Raw genomic sequence first — 13,181 nt, 5'->3', positions numbered from 1 at the left:
CTTTTGATGCAAGTGTCCCTTTCTCCTACTTCTGCTGACGGACAGACTCGTGCTACCCTCATAGCTTCTGGGCTGCTGTTATTAAATACAGCTTGGGATGCTTACGGACTGCCCTCTGGCCCATTTCTCAGCATTATTTAACAGCCTCAGCCTTTCAGTTCACACTCCAGATTCCTACGCTGGGTGTAATGGATTTCCGTCCCTGTCATAACCTGATGTGGTTGGCCGGATTTGGGAGAGGTGGGACAAAATCCTAGAACTCAGGACTGTCCCTCCTAGAAGGCTCAGTACGGCAGCTTCTCCAAGAGTGGAGGTGAGTGGGTGGCATTTCTCCTGTACCCTGACATGACATTCCCTCACTCATTCACGTAATTATTGAGTGCCGGTTTTAGGCTAAAAGCTGTTGGGGATGCTGGAGATGAAACACTAAGAAAAGACACCCTACTCTGCCCTCATGGAGTTTACCTTCTCCTGGGAGAAGGTGACCCCAAAGAATCATGCTAGGAAACATATACCAGGTCAGGTGGTAGCAAACCACATAGAGACAGGCAACATAGAGCCGAGAGGGTAGGGAGCACCTCACATGCAGAAGAGGAAATTCCCATTTTTGTGGTAATCTAGACATGTAATTAAAGCTCCTGAAGCCCTTGGAATTGCTGGGGCACCTGGGTGGCTCAGTTGGTTTAACATCTGAGTCTTGATTTCCGCTCAGGGTTGTGAGATCAAATCCCGCCTGGGACTCTGCGCTTAGCTGGGAGTCTGCTTGAGGATTCCCTCTCTTTCTGCCCCTCCCCAACTCTAAATCTTTAAAACGAACAAACAATACCCTTGGATTCACCTAAGTAATAGGAGTCTGTTTTGTCATGCATAAGGGGCCTCTCCAGCCATACCCAAATGTATGGTAATGAGGTGACTTTTGGCATGCCTCTCTAAGGCCTGGGTTGGGGACTGGTTGCAGAGGAGGTAACCACGTGATGAGAGGCTTGGAACTTTTAGAGAGAGAAGGCCTGGAGATGGAGTTCAATCACCAATGGCTAATGACTTATAAAAGCATGACTGTACAATGAAATTTTGATAAAAACTTAATCCTGATGATAGAACAATAATCCTAAGTATGCTTTCCTAGGTTCTAGGAGTTGTTCCAACAAATTATCAAAACTGAGGGGCGTCGTGGGAACCCCTGATTTATTGTTGGCTGTGCACGGGTGCAGGTAGCCTGGGAACCCATTTGTGGCTGGTGTCTGAAGGGGAGGCAGTCTTCATTTAAGAGACTAAATCCTTAACCTGTAGGGTCTGTGCTCACACAAGGCAGTGTCAGAATTGAATTGACTCATAGGACACCTCTCTGAGTTGATGTTGGAGAACTGGAAAAATGTTACTGGAAAATTGTTACTGGAAAATAATTTCATTTTATAGAGGGGGTTCAGGAAACAGACAACTGAAGGAGTTGAGGGAACATGTCATAAAGATGTCTGCAAGAATAGTGTTTTAGGCAAAGGGAAGAGCAAGTGCAAAGGTCCTGAGGTAGGAATGTGTTTGCACTATTTAAGGTTGAGGAAGAGAAATGTAGCTAGAGCACAGATGAGGAGTCCACTGACAGATAAAGTATGTGTTGACATAGTCTTACAAAAGGAGCCTCCATGTACCCAGCCAGGCAACCTGTCCCATAGTTGTGGCACAGAAAGCTCATGGACTAAAGATATGGAAATCACACAGTTAACTGAAGCAATGTAACCTCAAGCATACAGTTTGAAGCCAGTGGGAAAAAATGGAGTGGACTAGTACATTTAGGCTAGGACACAGTCCATGGAAGGGCACACCCCCTGAGTGCTATGTTGTACGTAGGTTTTTGTCCGGGATAGGAGGCAGATGGGGCTTTGAGTGAGTGTCAACAGTGAGTAGTCCTCATCTATATTTAGGAGATCATGAATATTCAGTGCTTTGTGTGTCTCGTTTATATTTAGTGGTCATGAATATGTAGTATTTACTTGCTTTTTCCACTTCCCTTCTATCTAGGTTCACACATATATGCTCTATTTGCTTTATCTGTCTTCACCTGTCTCCCAGGTAAATAATTTAATTATCTGTGCTTGACACATCTAATGATTTGCATCAGTCCCCCTTGTTTTGTCTTGTGTAGCCGAGTTGGATATTCTCACTGTGACCAGTGTACACTGCACAAGACCTAGGAATTGGATAGAGAATGGTGGCAAGGAAGCAGAGTCTTACAAGCCATTGTAAGGACCTAATTTTTACTCTGAAGGGGAAGTAGGAGCAGTCTATTTGGATGAGCCTAAAAATTTCATCACCCGCATGGGCAATTTTAGGAAAGGCAGGAGGTTGGAACAATTATGGAAGCCGATGTCAGGAGATTCTTTGCAGAGGGACGTACTTATAAAAAGGTGCTGAGAATGTGGGTTCTCCGGACTGAGGAAGAGCTATTGATTTTACTCATTTGCCTACCAGCTGTTTCAGTCTTGTCCTGGTGGCGAGGAAACAGCCATGTGGAGGAGGAGGCAGTCACCTCACGATGTGGAAGGCAGGGCTGAGCACGGAATGGATGGGAGTCAGCCTCGGGAACAGGTGCAGCCAGCTCTGGAAGGAAGTTAATGGGGGAATTTTGCAAGGTGGAAGGTACCATTATACCTTTAGTAAGGTTGAGAGGCACTGCTGTTCTTAGGCCATCATTCGATCCTTGCCAGAAGCTTGACGTGCCTCCCTAAGATGCCCTATTCTGGTTATTGCTTCTATATTTATTCCCATTGGAATGAATTATAAATGGTCCAGAATTATGTTAATCATTCCATTTCTGTGATTTGGGCTCATTGGGGCAAAGAAGTAATGCATTTAACTTCTTTGATAAAAGTTTGGTGCTGTTTGTTTATAAAGCAAAAAGATATAGCAATTTCAGTGGATATATAACCCTTAAAAATCCATTTAAGCTCTACCAAAGAAATGATTTAAAAATGCCTTTGTGGAATATCATTGACTTTACTTTTTTAAGAGTCTGTCTTATTGAGAAAGAATTTGGGGGTATTCCTTTCTCATGTCTCTGTAACACAGAACTAACAATTTGATGTTATTTAAGCTGCAGATTATGTTTCTTAAAGATATTTTATAAAACATCTGAAATGGCTACAGTCTACTATTAATATTTCTGAAAAACAAAATTAATGCATGAAAACATATGAGTGATTTTATCTTTATTTCTAGTGAAACATTGCTTGATCAGCAAATGTGTGTATCTTAAACATGTTTTGACATACTGATTGGGCATATGGGAGCAAATAGCTTGGAATTTAACATGACTCCATAACTCCTTAAAAGCCAGAGAAATTGATTCTTCTATAATCAACCATTTAGTGGAAGTATCATAGCAGTAGAAGAAAACACTGGTGATCTGTTTTTATTTCTGGGATGGGAGTGATGATTCTGGACATAGCATTGGATTCAGAAATCACAGAGGAAAAGATGGATAATTTGACCACATTAAAGAATTTAAAGAATTTAAATGAAAGAATTTAAAGTTGCTTTTGAGACCTCATCAATAAAGTCAGATAACGGGGGACGCCTGGGTGGCTCAGTTGGTTGGGCGGCTGCCTTCGGCTCAGGTCATGATCCCAGCGTCCTGGGATCGAGTCCCACATCGGACTCCTTGCTCCGCAGGGAGCCTGCTTCTCCCTCTGACTCTGCTTTCCACTCTGTCTGCCTGTGCTCGCTCTCGCTCGCTCTCTCTGACAAATAAATAAATAAAATCTTTAAAAAAAAAAAAAAAAAAAGTCAGATAACGGACAAGAAACTGGGGGAAATATTTGCGAAATTTACCGCAGGCAAAGGGCCATTTTGGATACTGACATTATTTTTTACAAGCATTGAGCCAGCATAGAAAAGAGAGAACTGGAGAATTGTTGCTGGAAAATGATGTCATTTTATAGAGGGGGTTCAGGAAACAGACAGCTGAAGGAGTTGGAGGAACATGTCATATAGATGTCCAAAAGAATATTGTCTCAGGCAGAGAGAAGAGCAAGTGCAAAGGTCCTGAGATAGAAATGTGTTTCGATCATTTAGTGGTCTCATCTCTCATAGAAAAGAGACATGAGGAGTCTCTGGGTGGCTCAGTGGGTTAAGCCTCTGCCTTTGGCTGAGGTCATGATCTCAGGGTCCTGGGATTGAGCCCCACATAGGGCTCTCTGCTCAGTGGGGAGCCTGCTTCCCCCTCTCTCTCTGCCTGCCTCTCTGCCTACTTTTGATCTATCTCTGTCAAATAAATAAATAAAATCTTTTTTAAAAAAGAGAGAGAGATGAAGGGTACCAGGAACAGAAAAGGAACACAGTGAAAGATAAGAATATAAAAAGGTGGTCATAGAATATATGAAAAGGACAACTGATTTCTTTTCACCTCTTAGTACAACCAAGGGTAAATGTTGATTGAAAGTGTGGCTCAAAGTTCCTACACTTGGCACTGTTTGTCAAAAATATAAACATACAGGAGCACCTGGGTGGCTCAGTTGGTTAAGCATCTGCTTTCGGCTCAGGACGTGATCTCAGGATCCTGGGATAGAGCCCTGCATTGGGCTCCCTGCTCAGTAGGGAGCCTGCTTCTCCCCTATTCATGCTTGCTCTCTCCCTTTCTCTCTTTTAAATAAATAAAACCTTAAAAATATATATAAACATACATAGGCATTTCCTTTTAGTGTAGCCTACCACCTATTCTCAATTACACAAAAATTGTATGAAAATGTTCATTGCATCATTTGGAGCAGCCCAGAACTACTAAAATGTCCTTGACTATTGTCTCGCCAAGGCAGAGCCACAGTATGCTACCTTGGAAGGTTAAATGTTTATGTACGCATAGGACATGGTGGCTACAAGGTGTGGCTTGCCGTGTGTACGTGTGTGTTTATGCTCTATATTTGCGTTTGGATAGACACTCGGAAAGCCAGGTTCTCAAGTTGTTTTCAGTGGTTACCTGTCATGAATGGGGATCAGGGAGTAGCCTAGAGGAGGAAGGGGCTTTCTCTTGAATGTCATTGTGAACTGTTCGATTTTTACAATGATGGACATAAATCAGTTTCTGAGTGAACTGTCATTTCCCTCCCCATGAATATGTAGCGTGGTATCTGTCTGTGTGTCTAGCTTATCTCTATTATTTCTCTTGCTATCGCTTCACCATCTCTATGAAATTCATCTCTATTTAATTAATATATATATACTTACATTAAGGGAGAATGTTTATTAGCCAGGTCTAGTATCTTTCACCATGATGTTAGCTGCCGTGAAATTTATTATGCAAAGTTTGTCCTTGGCTATTTGTGTATGGTATTTTATTTTAGCATAACATCATTTGCATACTCTTACGCGCTTAATGAGGAAAGCACTCAAATGGAGTAGCAAACAAATAAAGGTCTTTATTAAGAATAGGTTGGGGGGCGCCTGGGTGGCTCAGTGGGTTAAGCCTCTGCCTTCTGCTCACGTCATGATCTCAGGGTCCTGGGATCGAGCCCCGCATCAGGCTCTCTGCTCAGTGGGGAGCCTGCTTTGTCCTCTCTCTGGCCTGCCTCTCTGCCTACTTGGGATCTCTCTATGAGATAAATAAATAAAAATCTTTAAAAAAAAAAAAAAAAAGAATAGTTTGGGGGTGCCTGGGTGGCTCAGTCGGTTAAACACTGGACTCTTGGTTTTAGCTCAGGTCATGATCTCTGGGGGGTGAGATAAGGTGACTCTGCACTCAGCGGGGAGTTGGCTTGAGAGTTTCTCTCCCTCTCTGTCTGCCCCTTCCTTCCTCCAGTCCCTGCCCCCAAATAAATGAATAAGTCTTAAAAAAAAAACAAACAAACAGATTCAGTAACCCTCTTAACAGTGCTCAACATTTTGGAGCTAAAAATAGAATATACGCATTGGGAAGAAGTCTATCTAAAATTCTTTGGATAGAGGTTAATTTCATTTTGAAACAATAGAGTTTCATCATTTTAAAAAACTGGTTGTGAGGGGAGTTGAGGAGTGGGTGGTGGACTCCTCTGAGTAATGGCTGCCATTTTTAAAGGGCACTTTGGAGACCTTGGAGTCAGGGTACAGGTAGTAGTTTAGATGCTTAGCAAGAATGAGGTATAGTGAGTAGTTAAGCTTAGTTAATGCCCAAAGTAACAGTCTTCCTTTTTTTACCCCCTTGTTTAGCATCTTCGGACAGGCAGTACCCAATAGGACTAGGAGCTGTAAGCATGTTTAGCATATACTCGTACACTTATATATATGTATTCCTTTGTCACTAGAGGCAAGCCTCCATTTTTAAAATTTTGCATATGCCCGGAGAAATCTTTGCCTATCCTTTGATTTCAAGCTTTCTGAATCATTTGTTTTAGATGTGTCTCTTTTATGCAGAATAGAGATAAATTACCCTATAAAATCTGATCTGAAAATCTCTTTCTTTTCACAGTCAAGTTCAGCACTTTTCATTTTTGGCTATGAAAGATTTGTTTGTTTCTGCAATGTCATATTATTTTATGTTTTCTTTTTGCTTATTTTAACATTGTAATTCTTTTGACATTTGAGAAGGTTTGTATTTCTGTACCTGTATTTTGTATTTTTGTGTAAACATTTTCTCCAACTCTTCTGTAGTATAGAAAGTATATAATTACCTCATATAAGGGTATATATGGCATAATAACCTCAAATACTATCATCAGTGATAAAATTAGCTTATGTTCTCTTCTTTCTCCATAAATATACGCCTTGCTTCAACTTTATTGTCTTTTTTATTGTCATTTTTGTAGTGCTAATTATGTTTTCACTTCTGCCCCTCATTTTGCCAATATTAAATAACATTCTTCTGTGCTCATTGAATTTCTACCTCTATCTTCTCCTCTCAGTTTTTATTTATTTTTTTTTTTTTAAAGATTTTATTTATTTATTTGACAGAGAGAGATGACAAGCAGTCAGAGAGGCAGGCACAGAGAGAGGAGGAAGCAGGCTCCCCGCTGAGCAGAGAGCCCGATGCAGGACTCGATCCCAGGACCCTGGGATCATGACCTGAGCCGAAGGCAGCGGCTTAACCCACTGAGCCACCCAGGCACCCCTCAGTTTTTATTTTATTGGCTTCTAAAAACATGTTATAGAAAAATATTTTCCGTACTTAAAAAGAATTGTACGTGATTTGCTCTTTGGCCTAGCTATCCAGAGGATTATTTTTTATCTTAAAATTCCCATGGATTTATTAGAGCGTATCTCAGTGTTGGTTGTTTTCCCTAATACACGATATGCCGTTTGAATGTGTGGATACAAGTCTTCATTTATTTCAGGAAAGCTTTCTTACTGGTTATTTAAAAATACTTGCTCTGCTTTACTTTCCCTTCTTGAAGATTCCAGTTGTGGGTATGTGGGATACCTTTCACTTTGTATCTATCAGATACATTTTATCTTTTATAATTGTTATTGTTTTTCTAATTCTTTTAATTTTTTTTTCTTTCTATCTATCTCATTTTATTAGCTGATTTCATTTCTAGCTTTAATATTCCTTTTTGGTTTTTTTGTAGTATCTGTTTTCCCCTTGGCTTGTTCATTAAAAAAACAATTAATTTCCCTAATTTCTTTCTTTTGTATTTCTTCCCCAAGTTCTGCCACATATATTTTATCCTGCTTAGTGTTTGGTCTTCCCAGCTCTGTGTTCTTATATTTTTATTTTTTAAGACTTCTTCTATGGAGATAATTGTTTTATTATTAACTTTAACATATCCTGGTAAAATTTGTGACTACAGATTTCATCTACCCTATGGCAATATATATATATATATATATATATATATATATATATATTTTTAAGACTTTATTTATTTATTTGACAGAGAGAGATCACGAGTAGGCAAAGAAGCAGGCAGAGAGAGAGAGAGGAGGAAGCAGGCTCCCTGCTGAGCAGAGAGCCCGATGCGGGACTCGATCCCAGGACCCTGAGATCATGACCTGAGCCGAAGGCAGCGGCTTAACCCACTGAGCCACCCAGGTGCCCCTATATATATATATATTTTTAAAGGTTTTATTTATTTACTTGACAGAGCGAGAGCACAGGCAGGGGGAGCAGGAAAGGGAGAAGCAGATGCCCTGCTGAGCAGAGAGCCCCATGTGAAGCTCCATCCCTGGACCCCAAGGTCATGACCTGAGCCAAAGGTGGACGCTTAACCGACTGAGCCACCCAAGCGTCCCTATGGCAATGTTTTTGAGTGTTTTTTAAAATCTCTTGTTCAATTTTGATGTTTTAATTTTTTTTCAGCCTCATGCCAATTATGCTTCGCATGATTGATTGGGTTAGATTTTCCTGGACCATCTATTTACTTAGAGGCTCTGTTGTTAAGGGTGGGAAGTAGGGCAAGATGAAATTCTATGGTTTGTAACTTAAGAGTCTTTCCTTCGCTGCCTGAGAGACATTTTGCTTCCACGTGGCATCTCTGGGTTCTGCCCTCACCACTTCCTGATTCTCTCTGAGCTTCGTGGTGTGATCTCAGCACTGTTAAGTCTCAGTCATCTCGGAGCCAACCTTCTATGCAGTCTTTTACTTTGCTGTGGCTCCCTTTCAGTTGCTACTCACCAGTTCCCTTCACCCCTTCCTGGACGGTTCTCTGCTAATTCCAGAATAGCTCCTTTGGGGGCTCTGCTTGGTCTCAGCTGTGGCAGGCAGCGTGAGCAATAAGAAGTCTGTAGTGTGCTTGGTATCCAAGTTTGTCACAAATGTTTTACTCATAGTCCTGTTTGTTCAGTCCAGTTTCTAGGAAGAGAAGTGAAAACCTGAACCAAATTCTCTTTGTCTACATCAGAAACATATATTATTCTCATATTTTAAACAGTCTTAGTTCTGTCTTTTTTTTTTTTTTTTGCGCAAATCATAGAGAACTAAATGATTGTTTTAAGAATTATTTTAAGCCAAACAGGAGAATAAAGGAAATAAAGTCTCCCTTAATATGTCTTCTCAAGCTAAAAAAAGCAAATCTGTGTCACCGGTTAGTATAGGTCTTTCTAGATATTTCTGTGTGTGTGTGAAATTGATATGAGATATTTTGAAATTCATACATATAGGAGCACCTCTGTGGCTCAGTCAGTAAAGCATCTGACTGTTGACTTTTGCCTCAGGTCATGAGGTTAGGGTCGTGAGATCAAGCCCTGTGTCAGGCTCCTTGTTGTGGGTGGATCCTGGTTGAGATTCTCTTTCTCCCTCTTTCTGTGTCCCTACGCCCCTCCTGCGCATGCACCTGTTTGCACATCCTCTCTCTCTTCATCTCTTAAAAAAAAAAAAAGAAAGTCATACCTTTGACCTTGACCTTTGTTAATGCTTTTTTTTTTTTTTTCCTGGTTTCTGTTGCCTTATCTCATTCTGCCATTAACTTTGTTCTTATTCCCTGGCTACAGAACTTGTTGATAAATTGTTAAAAGAATTATTTATTGGTCTTGACATAGAATCCCTTCTTCCTCCAAGACAGAATATTCAGCAAATGTTAACCATTACGATGGTGGTGATTTTGCCATTTCTTTCATCCAAGCTTTCATTTAAACTCCTTTCCAAAATCTGAAAGCAACACCTGATGTTCTGCTCCTCCCCCATACCCTTTCTCTCTCTCCATCCTTCTGTATTTCTAGCAAATTCTGAGATTGTTTCTCATCACAGGACAAGACCTCTTTCTGGGAATATGATTCTGGAGCAATACTACATTTTTTTTTTTTCTAACAGTGTCTTTTCTGTCCCCTGATGTGCAGTTAACTTTTTTTTTTTTTTTTTAAATTATGAGAATGAATTTAAGTATCCAAATTCATGTTTTGGAGGTAAGACTTGATGAAATGTTTTGTTTTGATTGTTCACTGTAATGTCAAACAGTTTCTCTTCCTGATCCCAACCATGAAAAAGTTTGCCTTATTATGTGTCGTTTTTCCTGTATGAAGTAAGATTAAAGAAAGGGTCTATTCTTGGCAGTCTTTAACTTCATGTTGAGACACTAAGTTAGAATCACAGACACTGCCTAACCTCAGAACTTTCATTCTCTTGTGCCAGATAAAGAAGGGCAGACATCACTCTTGTGGCCACTCTGTTAGTCACCCGATAGAAAGGCTGATCCTGGACAATCTATCATTTGGACAAAATAGTCATTTGGTACAGTTTGGGTTTTCAGAGTTTACTCATCCACAACAGGGATAAAGAATAGCTACATAAGGGGAATTCTTCACCAACGGAATTGCTTGGGGAAAAAAAAGAAAGAAAGAAAATGAAAACCTAAAATCATTGCCCTTAGGAGAAGCAGATGCTTCTAAACGCGTCTATACTGCAAAAAAGATTTTTTTCCTTTCCACAGTATCATCTAGGCTCTGGGGGTCGGGTCCATGAACCGTCCTGAAGTAAATGGCAGCATTTTGCAGAACAGGATTACATAAGGATTCTTCTGGAACAAAAGACCTTTCGTTTTAATTAGATTCCAAGGGTAGAAATGAATGAGGTTCAAGAAATACTATTAAGTAATACCAATAGTTTCCTAGCATTTTGTTTGTCCGTCTTGTGGTCCTTTGTTGTTCCCGCGTGGCATCCATTTCCTTGCTTTCTAATGGTCTTCCCATGTCCCATGGGGGACTCTGTCCTTGGCTCTCAGTCCAGAGACTGCAGGCAGGGTCCCCCGCCCCTGCTCTGGGGGTACTCAGGCTCCTGTGTGGTAGGTCAGCATATTCTGCCCTCTTGGCCACAGGGAGGGGCTCAGGGGTGCGCTGGTGACTCACTACAGGCCCTCGAAATTTCTGTCAGAGAATTTGCTGGAACTACAGGGAAGTTGCTGAGCAGATAGACTTTAACTCTGGGTCTGATGGACCCTCCATGGGGTGAGGGCTTTCCCCAAAGCGAACTTTACAGGAAATAAAGTTGAGCAAAACGATAGCAGCAGAACTTCGTGATACCTTTCAGAGCCCAGAAGCGTGTCTAAAGTGGTCCTCCTTCCGGATTTTTTCAGCTGTCTGAGGCAAGAAACACCCCTCCCCCACTCTTCAATTTGTTTGTGAACTGAAATGAGTTTGAGTTGGGAATTTGTCACTTGAGTGACAAAGAGTTGTTCCTGACATCTCTCCTCCTTGTGTATATACGTATTTATACTTTGTTTCTGAAATGTCTGGGAATAGCCTTTGTACAAGTTGCTGCGCATGGCAATATACCAAGATTCATGTAATGAATATCATTGACCATTTTGCATATTTAAGTCTGTTGTGCTTTTTTTTTTTTTTAAGATTTTATTTATTTATCAGAGAGAGAGCACAAGCACAGGAAGAGATGGAGGGAGAGGGAGAAGCAGGCTTTCCACTGAGCAAGGAGCCCAAATGCAGAACTCGAACCCAGGACCCTGGGATTCTGACCTGAACCAAAGGCAGATGCTTAACTGACTGAGCCACCCAGGCATCCCTCTGTTGAGCTTTTTTTTTTTTTTTTAAATTTTTAAAAAGATTTTATTTATTTATTTGACAGAGAAAGATCACAAGTAGGCAGAGAGGCAGGCAGAGAGAGCAAGAGGGAAGCAGGCTCCCCACCAAGGAGAGAGCCCGATGCAGGACTCGATCCCAGGACCCTGAAACCATGACCTGAGCCAAAGGCAGTGGCCTAAACCACTGAGCCTCTCAGGCGCCCCTCTGTTGAGCTTTTTAAAAGCAAAGAAGACAGCTGTCTGTTTTTCTAGCATGTACCGTAGCTTGTATTTTCTTCTTGGTCTATAAGGTTTTGCTCCTGGAAAAAAAAAAAAATGGTTTTCCTGCCAAAAATGACTTTCATGTTCATCGAGCTTCATCGGATATTTCCTTGAGGCACAGTGGATGCCCCCTCCCCCATACCCTGAGACCCCAAGAAGGGAGTGGAAGAAATCAGACAAATCAAAGGGCACCCAACTGTGGCCTCGGGATCCTTCTTACTCTTTCATTTGGGCAACAAGAAAGGGTGCTTGTCATCGTTGACTCTGTGAAGTTAGCAGAGAAAACAAAGAATCGTTTTGAAAAATCTGCTCATGGTGCTGACATCGTGGGTTCTCCTATCAAAGGTACGGTCGGTCACAACAAAGATGGAAAAATTCTGCAAGACGCTCAAGTACTCTTTCAGCTTCTGAGAAAAATCAATACCATCTTCACTCTCCTGGTTGCTTGCATAAAATATTGACCGCAGATGCATTGCTTTTAGTCCTTATGTAAAAACGCCCATCTTAATCGTCCGCCGGGTCCTAATTGTTTCCCCTCCCCTCTCAACAGCAAGAATAATGAGAGGACAGCTAAAAGCAGAACTATATAGTTATTTTATAACTGGCACTAACAAATTTCGCCAATTACAGAGTCCATTCTGTAAGCAATGAATGTGTGGCTCCCAATTAATCTCGTGCACCTCTAGGCAAGGTCTAAATCAGCTGGATACAGCTAAAGCAATTTGCACACAGCTAAAAGCAAATTGGAAAGTAAGTGTCCCACGCTGCTGCCTATCTTTCCAAGCCAAAGACACAATCAGTATTCTGGCAGCGGCCCTCCGTCATGTTATTTGCAGCTATCAATTTTAATTATAACAATTATTGATTAGTTGGGAAAGTGAATAATCTGAAGCTCAAATAAATGACTTTCCTGCTCCAGGAGCCCCTTCCTGCCTCTTGCGAGGTATTCCTGAATCCTGCTTAAAGATTCCACTTGGGTCCTGGATGGTCCCCTCCTCCTCGCTCCCTTGCCTCCCCACCCCCACACACAGTCTTCCTTTTGCAGTTTGGCTTAAAGACTGCCCCGACCTGAAATGAAGGTTGGTCGGCATCTTGTTTCTCATCAGAGAGTTTAAGAGACAGTTATGGAAGAGGCATTACGATTTTTGAAAATTTCGTATTCGTTCACCTGTTTCTTTTCAGGCGGGGGAAGAAGGGAGAAAAGAAATCCAATAGGAAGAGAGGAAAATAGAGCCAAAAGGAGAAAGCATGGTCAGCACCCTGACAGATGGAGCAAGCAGATGAGTGTGGTGTAGTGAAAAAAATGGTTTGGGGATCGAATGCATGAAAGCACTCTGTCTTGAGATGAGGGTCATGTACCTTAACTCTGTGATCTTGGGGAAATCAGATAACATCCCCGATCCTTTACCTGCTAATCTGTAAAACAGGGATGGGAATAACACAGTGAGGACACTACTTTGAGGTAGGTTTTGTTTTGTTTTGTTTTGTTTT

The sequence above is a fragment of the Mustela erminea genome, chromosome 3, assembly GCF_009829155.1.
Source record: "Mustela erminea isolate mMusErm1 chromosome 3, mMusErm1.Pri, whole genome shotgun sequence".
NCBI lineage: Eukaryota > Metazoa > Chordata > Mammalia > Carnivora > Mustelidae > Mustela > Mustela erminea.
This window is presented reverse-complemented; position numbering follows the sequence as displayed.